The sequence below is a fragment of the Antechinus flavipes genome, chromosome 1 (assembly GCF_016432865.1).
Source record: "Antechinus flavipes isolate AdamAnt ecotype Samford, QLD, Australia chromosome 1, AdamAnt_v2, whole genome shotgun sequence".
Lineage (NCBI taxonomy): Eukaryota > Metazoa > Chordata > Mammalia > Dasyuromorphia > Dasyuridae > Antechinus > Antechinus flavipes.
The window spans coordinates 29,776,136-29,793,770 of NC_067398.1; the positions used below are offsets into that span (position 1 = coordinate 29,776,136).

The window sequence follows — 17,635 nt, forward strand, 5'->3', positions numbered from 1 at the left end:
ACATGAAACCGTGACAACATGAATACCGTCAGGTATTGAAATGAATCAGCTGTGGAGGCTGTGAAAAGAGAAAGTTCCCCTTGGGAAAGGACTGGGTTTTAGTCCTTGCTCTGTGCCTAAGGATCTGTATGACCTTGGGGAAGCCCTCTAATCTTTTGGGCGAGTTTACATATCTACACAAAAGGGGGAATCAAACCCAAATAGACCCAGATCCTTGAAGACTGCATAATGACTAATTAGTAATTATAATATGAACACATTAATATTAGCTATGTTGCATTTTTATTTTATTTTTTGTTAAATGTTTAAACATACTTCTAAATCTGATACTGGGCCCACTGGGGGGATTTTGCTTTTAACTGCCATTTTTAAACTAGATGACATGTAAATATTCTTTTGATCCCGATGGCCATTAATTCTAAAATTCTTTGATTAATATTGGCACCATGGAGGAATACTCTTCGTTTAACTGGCTTTTTGGCCATCTAATTAATTCCCTTTTACCTCAATTGTAATATCAAAAAACCAGGATATGATTAATCAGTCAGTTGGTCAAGAAACATTTATTTATTATATGCTTGCTATATGCTAAGGTCTGTGTTAAGTGGTGGAGATGTGAAGGAAGGCAAAAACACAGTTCTTACCCACAAGGAGAATACATTCTGAAAAGGGAGAGAATGTGCAAATAATTTGGTATATTATATGTCACACATAAACTTAAGTGTGTCGTTTCTGTGTGTGTTCAGAGGAGATGAAAGGTGAGAGAGAGGGGGAAGCATTAGCAACTGGAGGACCTGGAAAAACTTCTGGCAAAACACGAGATGAGAACTAATCGTAGGATGACAGAATGTTGTCCAAAAACCCTATTTGTTATAGACTTGAACTTGATATAGGCTGAGTCTATGAAAAGTTGCCAGTTTTAGCCACAAGACCTTTTGCCTGGATCCCCTCTTCTCCACCAGCTGTTATTTTTGTTCAGCTCCTCATCACCTTTCCCCAAAACGGTTCTGAAAGCCTCCTAATAAATCTCTCATCTTCTAGACTCTCTTCATCACCTAGCTGTTAAAATAACCATCTTAAAGCAAAGATCAGTCTATGTTACTTCCCTTCTCAAGAATATTCACGTATCCCCAGTGCCTTGGGATAAAAGTACAAATTCCTCAAAGATCTTCACAATCTGATGATTAATTTTAGATTACTCCCCTTTACATCCTTCACATTAAAACATAGCAATCGGAAACATTTATATTTTGTGCTTTAAAGTTTGCAAAGCATATATATACACACTTAGGAAATTTGATCCTTACAACCACTTTCTTAGATGAGTGCTATTATTCTCTTTTAAATCCCTAAACTGAGGCTGAAGGAGATTAATTTACCTATTTAGGGTCATACAGCTAGTAAGTGTCTGAGGCACAATTCAAACTCGGAGCTTTCTCACTTAAAGTCTGACACACAATCTACTATACATCAGGCTCGGTAGACTATAGTCATCCTGTAGCTCCCTAAACTTGGTGTCCTAACGCTTGTGCTCATATTTTGCCAGAATTTTTTTTTTTTTTTACTAGTTTTCCCCTGCTTTACTACTTAGGATTTTTGCTTTTCCTTAAGGCTCAGTTCAGGTGGCAACTGACATACAAAGCCTTTCCTGAGCATCTCTAGCTGTTAAGGAAGTGTGTGTTCTCCTAGTACAGACAATCAAGTATTTACTTATGCTGGGCTATGTTCTATCGATCTTGGCCCTGGACCCAGATGGCTCTGGAGGGGAAGATGAGGCAGGTGACCTTGCACAGCCCCGGCTTACTTAAATCCATTCATTTGCAAGTCATTTTATCATGTCCCAAACATCATGATCCTTTTTGAGAAGGAAGGACAAAATAACAACAAGAAAAAGCTCCGTTAGGGCAGGGACTGTTTTTTCCTTTGTCTTTGTTCTTCAGGGCCCAGGAAAACCAGCATGTTATACTATTCATTATAAGACCTGTGTTCAGCTGCTTCCAACATAGACTAGCTATGTGTATCCTGCACAAAGCACATCCCAAAGTACGACTCTCAAAACCTCTTAAGTTGTGAGTTTCTGCATCAGCAGAGGCAGTTTCCACATGGGGAGTAGCCTAGTTGAAGCTATATGGTATACTATAAATGTAGTATTAATATTATAATTAGGAAGATCTCAGTTCAAATCATCCCTCAGAAATTTATTAGCTATGTGACTCTGGATATATCATTTGATTCCTCTCAGTCTTAATTTCCTCATTTGCAAATGGGGATAATTTACCTCCTTCATAAGGTTTTTGTAAGCATTAAATGTCAAGAGCTTTGCAAACTTTGTTTCTAAAAATAAATTTTTATTTATTTATTTTTTTGCAATATCTTAATTTCTCTTTGTATCATGCTTCATTGACTTCATAGAGGTCATTCCATAAAGCAAAGAATTTTTTTCTTAAAAGGAAAAGAGGAACAGAGGGAAAAAATCAAGATAATAGTGATGATGGTAGATAATATTTATATAGCGCTTCAAAGTTTGCAAATTTCTTTATAAATATCTCATTGAGTTTAACATGATTGTACATGTGTGACCTATATCTAATTTTTACATGGTTTCTGGGAAGAAAGGAAGAGAAAAAGAGAGGAATAGAATTCAGAACTGAAAACTTAAAAAAAAAAACAAATGTTAAAAAATTATATATGTATCTTATTGATACATTAAAAAAAGTAAAAATATATTTTGCAAACTTTAAAATAGTTTATCCTCCTTCTCATCATTATTATTACATAGATACAATCATAGACTGGAACTCCTCTAGTACTATAATGATAACTAATTCAGTATCTTGTACATAGTAGGAATTTAATCAAAATTTATCATAATGGGACCTTTTCTAAAAGCCTGTATCTATGTATTCCAGGTGGCCACATTATAAAGTAGTTGTGTCTACAGGAAAGAGACAAACCATAAACTTTAAACAAAACACTACAGGAAATTGGTGGCTTTCTTTTATAATGTTCTATTCTTGGGATTTGAGCCATGGGATTGCCTTCTTAGAGGATCTTAGAATCACAGATCTTAATCTGGAAGAGGACTTACTGGCAATATAGTTCAATGATCTCATTTTATAGTTGAGGATCAGAGATTAAATAATTTACCCTAAATCACACAGGTCCTGTACGACAAGTCAAGATTTGAATCTAAGATCTTTATTTAGCTTTAATTTATTACTCTTTGTCTGGTGCCACCTCTATAATAATATAATTATTGTAATGATGACCAAATCCAGAGATCTCTTTCCAATGTATTACCTCCCCAAAGTTACACAGGGATTAAGTATTATGCAATTAAGTTGGCTTTTAAACCCAAATCCTCTGCCTGAAAACCCAGTGCTCTTCTCTTGGTACCATAAGATTCTAATATTTTTAGTTTTCTTGATATTTCTTTTTCTCTCTTTCAAACCCTATCCACTTCCTGTGCAGACTTCCTTCTTTCCTCAAGGGCTTTCCAATGTCTTATGTGAGATAATTTCCTTTGTTTTCTGATGCCTCCCTAGATTCCCCCATCCATTTAAATCCCTTCTCTCATTTCTAACAGCTACCCACCAGGAAAACAGAACAGACAGATGGAATTGGGTTTGAGTTTACTTACAGCCATATTCCTGGGAAAAACTTAAGAGTCATCCACAATGGATGTCAGACTTTTCCTCCGCTGTAAAGTTTCAATTAAAAATAAATTGGTTTCCCCCAACATGGCATTTCTATACCAGATCATATACTGATCACATACACTGTGAATACAAAAGTTTATTTCCTTGCATTTTTCTCAAAGTAACACTAGGGCTTCCATCAAAGGAATATTTCTAAAAGGCTGCTAATGTATTCTGGGATGCACCCCTTGTCTATGCTGCTAAGTCTATCTGAAAATACATAAGGGCAAAGTCAACCTCACTGATGAGAGATTTAACAATGACAAATGGAAAGCCCGTTATTTTTCTCATTACCGACAAGTTTCCAAAACCATCTCCAAAAACCAGGTACAAATCTTTTTCTCATCCTCAGAAACAAAGCCGATCAAATAATCTTTGGGGCTTTAAAAGTATAAATAAATTGCTATTCAAGAAGAAAAGAGAAAATAAAAACAAACAAAAACCCCACAAAAACAATGGGAGAGTCTGCACATGCTATATTAGGATTCTCAAAGTCGGGGAAGACAGAATTGAAGACAATGCCAGGAAAAATAGTAGGGAAGGTAGATGGCAGGCACCCTCTCCTATTTTCATCAATCTATGGAGTGTCTGAGTTTTCAAAGGAGTAACTTTTCTAAAACACTAAAAAAAAAGCATTTCAGACGGTGCAGAAGCTAAGCTGAGAAAATAATACTATCTTGCATCCAGTCCTCAGATTTTCTCCCTTTAATAACCAATTCTGCCCTTCCTTCTGCTGCAATATTTTAAGGTGAAAAAACACCTTCCCAATTTCTGTTTCTGCTAAGAAACATCAGGGAAAAAATATTGTTCTTACCTCCAGATCACGGACTCTTCTCAATTAAAAGGGCGGAAGCCAAAGTAAGGGACAAAGGACGCGTGCATTAAGCACTTGCATTTTCTCCAAATGAGAGCTGGTGGAAGTAGGGACAGGCAAATGCTGACTCTTTCCGTTGCCATATAATCTCAAGGAAATGACCCAACCCGGCTTGTCCCTTTGATTACAGATTCAGGAACAAGAGCTTTTCGACATGAGTCAGGAGAACTATGGAAAGCGTTTGAATCTTTCAGTCAACTAAAGTCATTGGGAGTGTACCTCCAAAGCCGGTGGTGAAATATAGTCCCATTAAAAACAAAACAAAAAGAAAAGCACCTTCAGCCATTTGATTACCCTTCCGTTTTTCAGCGTTGGGCTATGCCATCGAGGTAGATAAATCTGTCATGGACTCACCCTATTTGTCATCTTGGGCAAATTAATTAACCTCTTGGGACCTCAGTTTCCTCATCTGTTATAAAAAATGAGGGAGGTAGAGTAGGGGACTTCTGAATTATTTTCCAGTTCTATGACCTTATTATAAAATATGTCAAATACTTCGCAAACTTTAAGGGGGTGGAGGTATTATTTTTAGGAAGCTCATGTGGAATACACCACTGATATCATGGGTCAGCCCCTAGTCCTATATTCCCTACAAATATTAAAGATCTATTTAAAGAGATATACCTGACTTAACTACCTGACATATAGTAAGTGCATATTAAATACTTATTGATTTCTGATTTTGCCAACCATAGAAAGTAATTTGTTGGTTTACATGATGACCCAGAGTACCCCAGGATTTCTGACTTGAAAGTTCAGTGGCTTACAAGCCACTAATTTCATTTTCCAAATGTAACTTGAACAAAAGTGACCTCTTCAACCTACCCAACCCATGATTCTTAGCATGAAGGCCTCCAACCCAGAGGAATGACCACTTCCTGGGACATCCCCATTACATGAATTTTATCTTTAAGTACCAAAAGTTGTGAATCATATATAATCACAAATCTATAATCAAAGAGATACTGGGACTGCAAGGGTGAATAGGAAGAAGTTAGAAGACTTTTGAAGTCATATGTTTCCTTCAGAAGGGGTACTCTGTGCTTAGGAAAAATAACAAGATGGAAAGTACCTTACTCATTTCCCCCTTGAGAACTCAAAAGGGGAAGTTTCCTATATTGGGCCAATTCCCTTGTTTTTTCACCCATGGATACCAAAACAGCGTTAAATAGGGAATGAGCAAGAGCAAGACCATCTATGGGATTTTCCCTTTTTTGTGCTTCGAGTAGAATGTAATACCAGCATCATTAACTTGTTGAACCATAAGGTATGGGTACTTTTTTCAGAGGGTTTGAAATATGACCTGAAAAACAGTCCTGTCATTGATTAGGAAAAATGAATGGAAGTACTTCCTCCAAATCTGAAGGCCAGCAAGAGATATAAAGAACCTGGTGAGATTCCTTGGAATCCTTTATATATTAATATTTGAATCACTGTCATTGGTCTATTCTATTTTTTTACTCTTTTTTACTCTCTTTTGCTCCTTTCAAGGAAGTAGTGACTACATTTGTATTAATAAAATGATATAAATAGTAAATAACTAACTAAATAAATAAATAAATAAAATAAAACAACTGACCGCTACATACAGGGGTGTTTTAACACCCAATTCTACCAAAAATAAATAAATCCACAAGTATAGACAAATCAACAAAGCAACAAATCAAGCATTGATTTGTAGCACTTGCCTATTTCTAATATGTAAATGCTCACCCCAAAAATTTAGCAATTAGTTCTCAGGAGCCAGTTCAAACTGGCTCTAGTAACCTCAGGTTACATAGCACTTTGAGGTTTGCAAAACATTTTCCATTTATTATCTCCCTTGAATCTCATACTACCTGTTTAAGTAAGATAAGTAAGGGATGAGATGGGGCATCCAAAGGTGGAACTCAAACCCAGAATTTCCTGATTCTAGCTCCAGTGTGTCCTCCTCCCATCTTACTGTGTATCCAAAGCCCACTAGCCACCTTAGTCTGTACCTAGGTTTCTTCCCTAGGGGCAGATCTCATCACCCCTGGACTTGCATCCTTTCTTTCTCTTTATCAGGTTTCTGATTTTGATCTCCTCTCCCAATCCATGACTCTCTTCTCCATTCTCCACATAGTTGAACTTTTGAGAAATCAATCTGGAAGGGACCTCAAGAAATCAGAGAGGATTTAATCAACCCTCTAGTTTTATACAAGTGAGAAAACAGGCCTCTGGAAGTGAAGTGCCTTCCTTGCCCTTTACATATTTATAACATGAGGATGCTGGGGACCCTTCCAGCCCTGACATTCCATGATGCTAAGGCTTTTCTGAGTCTCAGGGAGACAGAAGAGCTTCCCTCCAGTTGGATTATGGAACTGAGTTATTGCTAAAAGCAAACTGGAGGGGGTACTGCTTCCTGTCAACTGAGAGCAACATCTGAAGGGCAGCTAGCTGGTGGTGCAGTAGATAAAGCACTAACCCTGGAGCCAGGAAATCCTGAATTCAAATCTAGCTTCAAATACTTACTAGTTGTATAACTTTGGGCAAGTCACTTAATCCTGATTGCCTTTCCCCCAAAAAAAATTCTAATTAGAAAAATATGATTTTTACCTTCCATAATGGGTCAGTTTAGGAGTTCCCCATCATTTTCCTTGTTCTAGTGGGGGATTCCCTTCATGAATGGATCCGAGTAGGAGACCTTTAAGGTACTTTCTAGTTTTCAAATTCTGTGATTCTATGTTGAGACTAGAGGAATATATAGAGGAGTAACTATGGAAGGATTGAAATATTTTATCTATGGTAGCTTTTTAAGACTGCAGAAATCAGTGTTACGACCTTTTGATCAGGAGTCAGGCTGGCTAGTGGTTTGGATGGGACAGAGACAGAACTAAATAAACTGGAACAGAGAGAAACATCATGTGGGCGTACACACACACACACACACACACACACACACACACACACTTCTTTGCTATAAACCTGTACTTCTCCAAATAAATACAAAAGCTCTAGGAAAAGAGAGAATGAAACTTCTAAAATTAGTTTCTACAAGTGAAAAGAACCCATTCAAAAGACATACATTGAAAAGAAATATTCTTAGATGTCTTAGAACCCCCAAATCTCTAAATAGGAAATGTTATTAACTTCTCCTGATGGAAATTTACATCTGCTATGACAGTCCATTATTTCCCCCCTTATCTGTATAGAAATGAGGGACTATGGAGGTGGGATAATACATATATCGTGGGATTTGTTTGAGATGTTGATCAGTTTTGCTGAATTGTTTTTTCCTCTTACCCGTTATCTACCCAGTACTATAAAAGATGGCTCTCAGGATGGGGGAGAACAGAAGAATGAGGAAATGAAGGTGATATAACCCGTTATCTCCCCAGTACTATAAAAGATGGCTCTCAGGATGGGGGAGAACAGAAGAATGAGGAAATGAAGGTGATATAAAAAACAAAAAATATCCTTTTTTTTTTTTTTAAAGGAAGATAATTTACATTTTAGGTGCTTGGGTTTTACCAGACATACCGAAGTATTTTGAGCTATAAAAGAAATGTCCAAGGCACTATAAGATGCCAAATATTTTTCTAAGAAACTAAAGCCTGCCTTGTAGTCTGGCTAATGATCAACACACAAGCAAAAAGCTGGAGGAAGCATTGGCGGTTGCTAGATTGGAGTTTCAAAGACAGTGCATCAAGAGTGGGAGATCTGGGTTTGAACCTTATCTCAAACATGTCTTAGCTGGGAGACCCGAGACAAGTGGATTAACCTCCACGTGTCTGAGGACAATATTGGAATGGAATTGAATTCTGAATTAGCTACCTGAGCTTTTTTTTTTTTTTTTGTGGTGATAAGGAATTGGAAACTGAGGAGATGTCCATCAATTGGGGAATGGCCGAATAAGTTATGGTATGTGTATGTAATAGTGTTAGAATCCTAGTGTTAACTCAATGGGATTGATAGAAACAGTGATTATGTGCTTGGGTTTACACCTTTGGAGTTCACATCTTTGGGAGAATTCACACATTAGAGGTCACACATTTAAGAGAGTTTACACATTGACTCACACATTGGAGTTCACAAGTCGGGAGATATCCAAGTTTATACCTCCCATAATCCCACTCTCTCAGAGGAGGAATCAACCTTTGGGTTCACATTTTTAAGAGATCATATATATTACAGGGGTCCTCAAACTACGGCCGCAGGCCAGATGCAGCAGCTGAGGACTTTTATCCCCCTCACCCAGGGCTATGAAGTTTCTTTATTTAAAGGCCCACAAAACAAAGTTTTTGTTTTTCCTATAGTCCGGCCCTCCAACAGTCTGAGGGACAGTAAACTGGTCCCCTGTTTAAAAAGCTTGAGAACCCCTGAATAAGAAGCTCTCAGTCTCAGTGAGAGTCAGTTGGAGATTGAGAATCCAGGAGTCGGAGTTGAGCTAAAGGCAAAGGACTAGCAACAAGAGCTCTTGGAACCAAAGGAAGCTAACTGGGTTGTTTTGGAAGAGACAATAAAGGATCTGAACTTTTATCAGCTGGCTGTGTTTGAGATGATTATTGATCTGAACTGAAACTAAGGCTGCCTCCAGAAACCTCCCCAAGAAACCTGCTCCCAGAGAGAACCATCATATTCTAGAAAAAAAGAAGAACACCACATAATAGTGTGTTATTATTTAAGAAATGATGAACAGGCTGACTTCAACAAAGCCTGGAAAGACGTACATGAATTGATGTTGAGTGAAGGGAGCAGAATCAGGACAACATCGTACATAGCAACAGCAAGATTGTATGATGATCAACTGTGATATGATTTAGCTCTTCTCAACATAAAACAAGACATGAACTTGGGATGGAAAATGCCATCTGCATCCAGAGAGGGAACTATGCAGATCAAAGCATAATTTTTTCACCTTTTTTTGTTTGCTTTTTTTGTGGTTTTTCTCTTTTGTTCTGATTTTCTTTCCCAACATGACTCATATGAAAATGTTTTAAATAACTGTACATATATAACTCATATCAGATTGTTTGTTGTCTTGGAGAGGAGGGAAGTAAAAGAGGGAGGGGAAAAACTGGAACTCAAATTTTACAAAAATGAATGTTGAAAACTATCTTTACATGTAATTGGAAAAATACAATATTTTTGTGATTAAACAAATAAGTGAACTGCCTAGCTGCTTTGTAGTTATTCCCCATCAAGATATTCTTAAGGAGTTGTTATATATTAAAATTTTTATTGAGCAATTAGTTGTCACGTTTTAGAGAGTACCAGGCCTAGAGTCAGAAAGACACATCTTTCTTAATTTAAATCTGGCCTCAGACACTTACTAGCTGTGTGTCCTTGGACAAGTCATTTTACTCTGTTTGCATCAGCTTCATCAAATAGAAAATGAACTGGAGAAAAAAAAAAAGGAAAACCACTCCTGTATCTCTGCCAACAGTCAAGATATGACTGAAAAATGACTGTACAACAGTATTATCATTTCACACAAAAGGGAAATGAAGAAATTCTGGTTAGCATCTATGATTTCCTTTTTTTTTCTCTTTTAAAAAATTATTTACTAAAAAATACAAAATAAGAAAAAAAAACAAAATGAAAAATTAAAAACAAAACAAAACAAAACACTGTCATGTGCCCAGCAAAGCAACAGAGGGATTCAAAATAAGTTCTATAATTTCTGCATCATGATACACTCCCAGTGGAAAAACTTCTGTACTGATGCAAATGGCAATCTGTTCATGCCTTAGATAAGTCTCAGGCACTTACTTGCCTGAAATGATTTCTTGTTTAATTTTTTTTTTTTTGTCATATCTTACTCTCTCTGACTCTGTGGACCATACTGTCTGCGGGATTTTTTTGTAAGGATAATGGAGTGGTCTGTCTTTGATTATTTCCTTCTCCAGTGTAATTCAGAGATTAAGTGGCTTGCCCAGGTTCACCAAAATATCTGAGCCTGCATTTGAATTTCGATCTTCTTGCCTCTAGTTCCAGCACTCTATCCACTGAATCATCTAGCTATCTCCTAGGATCATTTACTTTGTGGTTGTTATGGTACCTGAAATTTGTACTTTAAGATATAAAAGCAGCAGAGCCAGGCTACATAAAGTTAGTGCCTCAGGATATTTTTATAAACCAATCAAGGTTTTATAAACCATTCATGAAGGGCCTACTATGTGCCATATACTGGGAATTCATTGAAAAGAGCAGTTCCTCCGGTATGTGCCAAAATGTTTGTGGCAGCCCTGTTTGTAGTGGCTAGAAGCTGGAAAATGAATGGATGCCCATCAATTGGAGAATGGTGAGTAAATTGTGGTATGTGAACGTTATGGAATATTATTGTTCTGTAAGAAATGACCAGCAGGATGAATACAGAGAGGCTTGGAGAGACTTACTTGAACTGATGCTAAGTGAAATGAGCAAAACCAGGAGATCATTATATACCTCAACAACGATACTATCTGAGGATGTATTCTGATGGAAGTGGATCTCTTCGATAAAGAGATCTAATTCAGTTTCAATGGATCAAGGATGGACAAAAGCAGCTACACCCAAAGAAAGAACACTGGGAAATGAATGTAAACTGCTTGCATTTTTGTTTTTCTTCCCGGGTTATTTATACCTTCTGAATCCAATTCTCCCTGTGCAACAAGAGAACTGTTCGGTTCTGCACACATATATTGTACCTATACTGTGACATATTTAACATGTATAGGACTGCTTGCCATCTGGGGTAGAGGGTAGAGGGTGGAGGGAGGGAGGGGAAAAACTGGAACAGAAGTGAGTGCAAGGAATAATGTTGTAAAAAATTACCCTGGCATGTGTTCTGTCAATAAAAAGTTATTTTAAAAAATAAAATAAAATAAATGATCAATTTCATACTTATTTTAGTAATTATTTTACAAATAGTCATCTCTAAGGCTTCTCTAGATCTGACTCCTTTGAGTAGCCTGATGAGTTTTTGAGATGTTCATTATCTTTTTTTATTACAAGTTTTTTTAAACAAAATATGTTTTGTAAAATAAAACAAAATATAAAATAAATATGTATTTTCAAAGCAAAAAAAAAAAAAAAGAAAAAGAAAAAGAAAACAGCAGTCCCTGCCTTCAAGGAGTTTACAATTTAATGGGGGAAGACAATACACAAAAGGAAGCCACTGCCAAACAGACTGATAATTATTTTGGAAATAGATTCATTTAGGACTGAGAAACAACAACTAAATTATCTTTGGAGAAAAGATAAAAATGTCTGAAAAAATTAAAATAATAAAGTATAAGATGATTAAACATACCCAAGCAGCATGGATGTGCTCCATTTTTAGCTCTTTTTGTCATTTAATAGAGCGTGTAAGACTTAAAAAAAACAACAACCTCCTCCTCCCCCCCATCCCCACCCCATGGTGCTGACTGGTGAATGGAAAGCAGTGTTTTGAACTTGGCACGTAGACACCTCAAAAGAAATAGACTTGAAGTTCACTGTCTGGTTATGAAGTTCATAAAAGGAAAAAATGCAGGCCAAAAATTTTGTTTCATTTCAACAAACTCAGAAGGATGAAAAAAAAATCTGCTTTCTGAACTCAACTGGAAATAGAGCTGGCAAAGAGGTATGGAAAGTTTAATGTATAAAAATCCTAAGGATGGAAACAGTCCCTAAATTTAACTCTGGTACCTCAATAGGATTTATTTGTAAGCTGAATAAATATTTTCAGCCTCTTCACATTAAAGTTTTCCATGTCTGTTTTGACGGGTTCATTCAAAACAATTACATCTTCTCCTCCAGAAAAAAATAAAGCAAATTTTCTTTAGAAAATATCCATTAATATTAATTACTGATATTTATACACCAAGTTAAGGTTTGAAAAATGCTTTAAATGCATCTCATTAGAGCCTCAGAATGCTGAATCAATAGTAGCAGTAATAGATATCACTTACATAGAATGTTAATATTTACAAAACTCTTTACATGTGTTTTCTCCCTGGATCCTCACAAATTTGTGTGGTGGGTGGTATGTTTTTTCTAAATTTCAATTAAGAAAGGAATAACTCCTTTGCTCCCAAAGGGACTTTCTTTAAGGGCAGATCTGGCCATCTCAGATTTCTACTCAGTATTCTCCAAAAGCTCTCTATTACTTCTAAAATGGAACATGAAATCTTTTTGTTTAGTTTTTAAGGCTCTTCATAACATGGCTCCATCCTATCTTTTTTTTTTAATTTTTTTTGAGGCAATTTGAGTTAAGTGACTAGCTCAGGATCATACAGCTAATTAAGTGTCAAGTATCTGAAGCCAAATTCGAACTCAGGTCCTCCTGATTTCAGGGTTGGTGCTTTAGCCACTCTGCCACTTACCTGCTTCCCATCCTATCTTTCCAGCCTCAATAATTATGATTTTCCTGTACTCTGTAATCCTGACAAACTGTCTCTTGTTCCTTCCACATGACCATTTCCTATCTCTGTGTCTGTTGTTTCCCATTTCTGAAATGGACTCCCTCCTTACTTCTGACCCATAGAATTCCTCTCTTTCTTCAAAGATCCCTGACTACTCAAAACCTTTCCTGATGCTCTCAGCACTTACTGTCTTCCCTCGCAAACTATTCTGTGTTTGGATCGATGTCTGTTTATTTTCTTTACATTAATTGTATTTCCCTTTAATAGTTAGAATGTAACCTCCCTGTAATGGATATTGTTTCATTCTTTGCATTGTTACCTCCAGCACTTTGCTCAATGCTCAGTACACAGTAGGCACTTGATAAGTGCTTATTGCTTGCTTTCTTGTTCTATCTCTGGTTTTTGGGCCACATCTTTAAAATCTGAGACTTTATGATCATTCTTAATAGTCAGAACTACTTAGAAATGGGATGGCTGTGTCAGTGGGCATGAAGTTCCCCCTTCTTTCCTGAAGATTTTCACCCAAAGGCTGCACGCTCACTTTCGGGGATGTTGTAAGGAGGGTTCTTGTCCAAGTACTGCTCCAGGGGTCCTCAAACTTTTTAAATAGGGGGCCAGTTCACTGTCCCTCAGACTGTTGGAGGGCTGGACTATAGAAAAAACAAAAACTTTAAATAAAGAAACTTCTTAGCCCTGGGTGAGGGGGATAACCGTCCTCAGCTGCTGCATCTGGCCCGTGGCCGTAGTTTGAGGACCCCTGTGAGACCAAATGGCCTCCGAGTTCCTTTCCAACTTGCGAGTCTATAATTATAACCTAATAATTTCAGACACTACAATCAACAGCTTTGCAATTTAATGGGTTATATTAATAAAAGGGTCTGAAGTGATAGAAATTTAAATAGCATAGAGCCAGCTGGAGAGCTGGAGAAAACAGGCACATTAGAGAAAAATCAAATACAAATATCTGAAGGAACAGGTTGGGAAAAAATGGGGATTTATTGCTTTCTCCATGACTATGTACCACCAGCTAATGATATGAAAAGGGAAGTGAAACAATTAGGCAAGAGAGAATCAGAAAGAAACCAATGGGTTAAAGGTTTTCAGCTTTCGCTTAGAATTATTTGGGAAAATCACTCCTCCTTTCGGAGCTCTGCCACAGGATCTGGGACAGGAAAGCCGGATCACTTGGCTGTCCAAAGCAACTATGGACTTCCTCCTCTTCCATACAGACAGAAGCAGAGATTTCAGGGGCGTGGGAATCTATCTCCTTCTGCCCGAGACCTGAGGGAAACCAGGTGGGATTTCTTAGCTGGAGCTCTAAAAATCCTACTGCTTTGAGAACAAGTGCTTTCTCTCTCTCTCAGTCTTAGGTTTCCTCATCTGGAATATGGGCGTGATAATGCAAGCAGTCCCTATTTCACAGGGTTCTTGTGAGGATCTAAAGAGATAATGCAAAGATTCTGTAGTGATTAGTAACAATGCCATCAACTGTTGATTCCACAATTGTCAAATAATTAAAATAATTATCAGTGCATATTATGTATAATAATGTTTATTACTATTATCATCACTATCAACAATGGGATGGGGCCAGTTAGGTGGCACAGTGGATAGAGCACCAGCCCTGAAGTCAGGAGGACCCGAGTTCAAATCTGGCCTCAGACATTTAACACTTCCTGGCTGTGTGACCCTGGGCAAGTCACTTAACCCCAATTGCCTCAGCAAAAAAAAAAATAAATAAATAAAATAAAAAATAACAATGGTTATTAGTGAGAATCATAGCTAATAATAGCTATCCTGTCTATAGCACCTACTCGGTGCCAGGCACTGTGCTAAGTGCTTTACAAATATTGTCTCATTTGATCTCATAACAAGCCTGGGAGATGGGTGCTGCCATTTTCCTCATTTTACATAGCAGAAAACGTGCCCAGTGTCACACAGCTATTAATGATCCCAGATTTTCTTGACTTCAGATCCAGTATCTAATCGACTGTGCTTCCTAGCTGTCCTATTTTTAAAAATTCTAGAGTGATTTTCCCAAATAACTCTAATAGAAAGCTGAAAACCTTTAACCTATTGGTTTCTTTCTGATTCTCTCTTGCCTAATTGTTTCACTTCCCTTTTAATATCATTAGCTGGCGCATAATCATGGAGAAAGCAATAAATCCCCATTTTCTCCCATTTCCTTCAGATATTTATAATTATAGTTTCCTGTTGCTAAAAGGTTAAGTGACTTATCCAGGGTACCACAGCCTGTGCAGGTCTTCACAAAGGCCTTTATTTACCATACTATATTTCTCTGGTCCGCAGAACATTTTCCAAGTAGGTGCTTGTTTAGTAACAACAATCATTAACATTTAAACAGTGCCTTAAGGTCTGCAAAGCTTTTTTCCATATGTTAATGTATTTAGCTCCTAATACCAACAAAATCATAGGTCTCAATCAAAATCAAAGTAATCAAAGAAATCAAGTATTGGTAGACAATGTAATCTAGCAGATAAGAGAGCTGGCCCCAGAGCCAGGAGTTCAAATCCTGCCACCGACACCCATTGCTTTTGTGATCCTGGAAAAGTAAGTCACTTATCATCTGTGCTCAAGGTGACTTTCTGAGAACAAGATGCCGAGAAAGGGCAGATCTTCATGGACAGAGGGAGTACTCTCCTCAAGGAATTCTCTCTGCCTGTGAAATCACAGATCTTCTCCCTATAATTATATATTAAATATGAACCACCAATAGAAAGGATTCACATGGATTTAAATGTATGTAGTTGAATAACGGACACTTAAGAAATTTGCAGTTATTGGCAACAAGGATGGGAAGAGGGCAAAAAAATGGTCTGAGTGGCCTTTCATTGAGGAAAGTTTATTAGTTTATTGAGGGATGGTCAGGATCAGTGGTAGAAGGCAAGGATACATCAACCAAGGAAGCAACAAGTCTACCTCTTGTCCCTGTGGGTAAGAGGGATGGGGACTGGCCTTGAGGGAAGGAAAGTGACCACCAACGTGATTTCTGGAGGAGAACTGGCAGATTTCTGCTGAATCGAGGTGGTGAGGAGAAAGTTGGTTGAAAAGATCAAGGATTCAGAAGTTGTTAAGTTGAGAGAAGTACAAGGGTCTCTCCCCAACTCTTCTGAGTTCCTATTCTAGCTAAAAATAAATCTCAGCCCAGGTGCCATCTCCCAAAAGAGAAGTCTTCCTGACTATCTCAGTAGCTATAATGGCCACTCTCCTGCCTTTATATTTATTTTTACTTGCCCATGTAAACTGATTCCCCCAGCACAATATAAGATCTTTGAGGGGAGTGGACTGCCTCATTTTATACTGCATTCCTAAGCCCTAGACAAGATTGACGGATACTTAAAAGGACTTGATGAATTGAACTGAAAACTCACCTCCAATGCCCCTTTTTCCTGGAGCCCTTAGTTGTCCCGTGACATTTCCTGGTTCTACACTCAATGTACTAAATACTTCTTATTTGGAATTTTCAGGAGCTCAGATTATGATTTATCCCCAACTAGGCTGAAACCTCCATAAAGGAAAGAGGTATTGTCAAAAGGGCCACAGATTTGGAATGGGAGCTGGAATAGGGACTTGAAATACAATCCTGTTACCTGTCTTTTTCATGTGATTTTACCTTGAAGGGTGTCGGTTTCTCTTTGTAAAATAGATCCACATCCTTTGATCTCATCATGACAGAGACTGTGTCTTATCTAAAATCTATATTCCTTCCCCTTCCTCACCCCAATCTAACACAACACTCCCCACACAGTAAGTACCTAAATGATGTTTAATGAATTAACAGGAGTAGAACTTTTTTATTTTTGGAGTGGGGGCTCCAACTTGAATTTCATGATCTTACGAGGAGGGCCCTCAAAGATTAAGTGCCTTGCTTAAGAAATTAAGAGACATAAGAAGTTAATGGCAAATCTAAGTCCCAGATTTGGAGCTTGAAGAGACCTCAGATAAGTCCCTAATTAAGAAACTGAGGCAAAGAAAGGTTGTGAGTTCCACAAAGTCACAGAAGAAATCAATGGCAAAGATAGCTAGCAAGTCTTCTCATTTACTGTCCTTTCTACGACATTGAACTTAAATTAAGCTTTTCCTTGATACCAACTGGGGCAGAGTAAATAATGACATTGGGAGGAAGATGAGCACAGCACTGAATCATACTAGAGCCCCAAAGGGAAAAGAAATAAAGATGGCATAGCAAGGATAAACAAAGACTGACCATGTCAGGAGAATGAATGCTTTAGTTGCTGTGTTTCTAATGCCTATGAAAGTATCCCATGTTCCTCGGGCTCCTGCCTGCAGTTGTTGTTGTTGTTGTTCTTCTTCTTCTTCAGACAGTTAGCATCAGATAACACAGGATGGGTACAAGATCTGAGGGATTGGGTGATTTATTAAATAAGATAATTTATCATCTTCCTTGTAGAGCCTAAAGCTTACCCACTGGCTGCAGGGAAAATTTCTAAGAAAATATCTACATCATTTCCAATTAGACAGTCAATAGTATTTTCCTTACTTCTTAAGCAAAGTTATTATTGGTTGGTTTGATTCAGAGATTCATAGGGACCACAAAGGTCAGCCTCATGGATATAATACTGACTCAAATCTCCACTAACAGCTTCCTTCAAAGAATGATATTCAGACAGCCCTATCATGGCAACTTTGGCCTTTTACCATGACCTCCTAACTGATTTCCCTCTCCCCAGTGT

General features: G+C 37.6%; 1 protein-coding gene across 2 annotated transcripts in view; it reads right to left on the reverse strand.

The window, feature by feature from the left end:
* Window positions 1-17,635, reverse strand: part of FRMD4B (FERM domain containing 4B) — a 350,691-nt gene that overhangs the window by 174,271 nt on the left and 158,785 nt on the right. The gene's annotated exons all lie outside the window — the stretch shown is intronic.